Source organism: Vitis vinifera, chromosome 6, assembly GCF_030704535.1.
Source record: "Vitis vinifera cultivar Pinot Noir 40024 chromosome 6, ASM3070453v1".
NCBI classification, from domain to species: Eukaryota; Viridiplantae; Streptophyta; class Magnoliopsida; order Vitales; family Vitaceae; genus Vitis; species Vitis vinifera.
The window spans coordinates 15,629,233-15,634,030 of record NC_081810.1 but is presented as its reverse complement, the minus strand read 5'-3'; the positions used below and the strand labels follow the sequence as shown (position 1 = coordinate 15,634,030).

General features: G+C 32.2%; 1 long non-coding RNA gene across 3 annotated transcripts; it reads right to left on the bottom strand.

Annotated features, from left to right (window-relative positions):
* Positions 1–538: 538 nt before the first annotated feature.
* Positions 539–4,357, bottom strand: LOC109122712 (uncharacterized). Of its 3 annotated transcripts, XR_009465881.1 has the most exons (3): positions 3,991–4,357; positions 1,073–1,195; positions 539–965 (listed from the first exon to the last, which is right to left on the bottom strand). It is a non-coding gene; the product is annotated as an uncharacterized LOC109122712 (long non-coding RNA). The 3 variants fall into 3 exon arrangements; XR_009465883.1 differs by having other exon boundaries at positions 539–1,202; XR_009465882.1 differs by having other exon boundaries at positions 539–1,195.
* Positions 4,358–4,798: the final 441 nt, after the last annotated feature.

The window sequence follows — 4,798 nt, the reverse complement described above, 5'->3', positions numbered from 1 at the left end:
AATGGAATTTCCCAAATACTTTCAAAATATAACAATCACCTATTTTGATTTTTTATTTAAAAGAGATGTCGGTTTGGCTATACATGATTTTCTCATGCAATTGTGAATTGTGAAAGATTCGAATTTGAATAACATGTGTTTTTCTTTGCATTTCATAATTATTTCTTTACCTAACAAGTTGTCTATTGGGAGGGCAAATTATTATTTTTTAAATAAATTTGGAGGGAAAAATATTGAGTTCTAAATGTGAAGACAAAATATAAAACATCAAAGATTGAGAGGGTAAAGTGTATTTAACTTAAAAGCTATTTTAGGTCTCGCTTTTTGTTTAGTGTTAGTAAGGTTATTATTATTATTTATTTACTCCCACCCTTGTTTTTAATTATTTTTTCACTATTTGTCATGAACCAAATTTATCTTTACTCAATTTTTTTATTTTTTTATTTTCTTTCTATTTTTCAGTAACCATGCATATCATCATACAATTTTCTTTCTATTTTTATTTCCTACCATTTCTCAACAACCAAACATATCATTACACAATTTATTTTCAGTACTTGCTATTTCTATGCATCCTAGCATAAATTACAATGAGCAACAGATCTGCACAAAATTTACAATACCCATATTTGAAGCATGAATGATGCATATAACTGCTATAAAAAAAAACTAGTGAAGGAAGAATGAAAAGCTCTGATACGTCAAAACTAACGGAAAAAAAGAACAAGCATTGGTGGACAAGTACCACATACGGATAACAATAGGAGAAATCTGCATTTATTCCATAATGACAGTGACTAGTAAACTTCGTTCCCCAGATATGATTGGGATAAAAATTATTAGAAGTTTTGGAGTAGCTGAGCTTGGCTCGTTTGGTTCCAACAGACGAGAAGCAACCAAAAGGAAGGAGTTCACACATGAGACTGGATGCGCTATGCATTGTTATCATTCACAGTGTGGCTATCCTATAAAATAATTGATAAATGTTCCATGACTTACTAGCAACTAGTAATAAATTTTCGAGGAACAAAAAATGGCTGCAGTAAGTGTTATAAAGAGCCCAGGACATTACCTTGTGTGGGTAACACAACATTTTTGGAGTACATTGAGGGGGCAGTATCGGCTTCAAGGAGATGACGGTTCGGCCATTCAACCCATCCATATTTTTTTTTCTCCTTTTTTTTCTGAGTAAGAACTGAAAGCTATGGATTAAATCACATGGTCATTATTATTGTAATGGCTTAAATTTACAATAATGGGTTAATCTTCCAAGAAGATTTTCTAGAAGGATCAAATACTGTGACCCAGCCAGGGTATGGGTACTAAACAATTGCTAAATCATTCCTATGCAGCATGCACAATGTTTTACCAATGTGTTCAAATGCTAAATTCACTGTTACCCAAAAATCGGTGGAAGCTCACAACAATACAGTTTTAGTGTAGGAAAAAAAAAAAGGGAAATGGAAATTCCTAGCAAACAATTTACATCAGGATGAGGGAGTCATTCTACTATGAATCTTAACAGAACAATAACAATTATTCAAAAATAATAGCCAACTTTGGCTAGTGACATGTGGAAATTAACAAACAATAAAGAAAAAAGACCATTCAAAACTAGGAGAACATTTTAATCACAAGAAACATGTATTGAAAACCATTAAACAAGCAAAAGGGATGTCATTCCAGAAGAAAACAGCATTAACAGCAAGATCATGAATTTAAATTCCACATGTCTGCTGATGATACCATCTGTAGGAACATCAAGTCACATGCCTAATACCTTGAGATAGCACTATCAAACTGCACATAAGAAACTTTGATAGACTTGATCATTGATTGGAATTCATATGTATAACAGGCTTGTAGCTGATCATCAACAATTTTCTAAATTTTCAAGAAACAGGGACTTGCAGTGGAAGGAGACAAGGAGAAAACTCTATATATGATATATATATCTATATAAAGAGAGAGAGAGAGAGAGAGAGAGAGGTTTATTTATAATAGACTCAAGAATCAAAGTTGATAACTCAGTAAGTAGACTCAGTAATTAAGAGAAGCTGATTCAGTAATTGAGATTGGGTTATTTAGAGCAGCAGGACAAACAGGCAAACACAAGAAGATAGAGAAGAAAGAGATAGAGAAAACCTTAAATTCTCGATAAAGCCCTCTAAAAGTCCCACCTAAAAGAGAAAATATTGAAATTTAACCATTCAAGAGAATAGAGATATATAAAACCAACAATCTCATTAAAACTTTCTAAGAGTTTCACCAAGAAGAGAAGACAATGAAGTCTCATCATCAATAGACCAAGGGTGGGTAGTATCTCAACTCCAGTCAGCAGTCTTGAATATATAAGGTGTAAATCCCTTTATGCGACGCCATTCAGCATGAATAATTGTGTCCACAACCCACTAGGCTAGTTTTCTTCTAGAAATGACCTTTAGCATCATAACCCAAATGCAATGATGAGGGCTTCCCATAGACACAATACTTCCCATCCCTCCAAAGGTACACTAATACACCACAACCTAAGATCTCTACGTAACACAGGTTGTCACCAATCCAAATAGAAGGAATTCACAACAGGACACACAGTTCATGTAAGATATTAACTTGTCAACCAGCCATTAATAAAACTCCTTAAAGAGAAAATGGATTTAGCATAGATCAGATGATTCAAAAGGCTTCATTTAACCCACCCAACTCAGAGAAAACAAGAGTTTTTTCAATGGTAATTACTATATTTCTTCATAAGAAAATTTCACTTAAATTGATTAACAACTTGCGTGAGCATCACAATCAGTCCTAAATAAGACAAGTCAAATTAATTTCATAAACAAATTCTTATTAAAAGATAACCAAAAACTTCAAATTTAAAATAATAAATCATAGAAGGGAAATAAATTTGCATTTTGTGAATTTGAACCCAGAAACCTGTGAACAGAGAAGGAATCAGCCAACAGATTCATTGTATAGTCATGCAGGCATATCCTAGAAGCTCAGCACAGCAACAAGTTGCTGCACCAGGAGAACATCTTGATATGGCAGCTGTCATAAGTACCTGCTGTAATTCATCATCTTCTTTCTTCCCTATCCTTGTTTAGTTATCTCTGTATTTTAATTGCAATACTTTTAAGTATCAAATTTTGAAATAATAGATCAAACCCAATATATCTATAAGAATTTGGGTCAGTTTTACACTAATCACCAATCTTATGAACCCATCCTTTTCTTTGTCTCCTATGGTCAGTAGTGACCTAAACGTTGATGTTTACTGAAAAACACCAGAATTATATGGCAGTGCCAACACTACTACTCTTAACCCAACAAGTGTTACTTCTCATTAAGAACACATTTCGACATATTGGGGATATGAGTCAACAATATACTGTATCATGCAAGCTAACAAGTTAACAATATCGAACCAACTGCAAATGCAATCAATTTTTTGAGTTTTACAACTAGGCTGAAATGAAGAGATAAAAGGAGAGGAATAGGAAGACAGTACACTCAGATGAGTAAGGCAAACATCATTTACAACCACAAAAACCACCTGCAGCAACAAGCTGGGCGGTCATTGGGCACATAATCTGCCTGCATAGTATCTTCATCGCCCTCTTCCGAAAATGTGGTTCTACATTTACAAGCTTTAATCTATAAATGAACATCAAATTTTTGTGGAAAATAAAGTACATACAAAAGAACAAAACATAAACATAACCACCAGGGAAACATAATAAAACAAAACCCTAAGATTTGCCAAGTACCTTTCCCATTGCTAACTCAAAAGTTTTACATTTGTATCCCAAATCGAACTACAAAACCTTAAGATTCATGAAAATATGTTCGAAAATTTTGATGAACATTGAAACAAACACAAAAAGTTGCGAGATTCTAAAGCTACTTCATAGCTACATTCTGTGATGAAGACGATTCAAGGATATAAATAAGAAAACAATGAAGATCCAAGAATGATTCAAAGGCACATACATTGGACACAGATACAAATTACCAGAGGGGTCGTGTTTGGTTTCCGATATTCCAAATTCTCGTTCTGAGTAATTGGGAAAACTTGATCTAAGGAATTCGAGAATTTGTAAAATAAAGGGTGTCAGAGAAGGACGCAGAGCTGAGAAGGTAGGTTGCTTCCAAATTTCCAAGTTAGGTTTCTTCCTGAGTCATTCAAAGGCCCCTAATATGCCTCATATTACTTTTTATTTTTTTATTTTTCAATTACTCTTTTTTATGGGAAGAGTATATTTTCACATGCTTATTTGAAAATATATGTAAAATAAAATTTATCTTTTTATATAGAAAATCAAAATATTTATTTTATATATTTTTAAGTTAAAAATAAAGTTCCATTTCTTGTACATAATATACAATTGCATTCTCAGAGAAGTCCACATCCTTTTAGACCAAGAACCACCGTTCACAAATATACTTGGTCCAACTAGGTGGTGTTTGTTTTTTTGGCTTTTTACTGAAAGTAATTTGTTTTCAGAATTTAAGTTGTTTGTTTTTCTATTTTTTCATGACTATTATAAACTTTTTACTAAATAGAAAAAATCAAAATATATAACTTTTTTTAAATAGAAAAAATAACATATTGATTTTTCTTTATCTTTTAATACTTAATAAAAATAAAATACTACAAAAACAAACGACCTAATATTTAACACTATTAAGTATTAAGGTTCTATTTAGAATTAAGTAAAAAAACAAATACCACCTTAATCTTCTTCACATTTTTAATGAACACACCAGAAATTGCTTTAACTTTAGACAAATATACCAA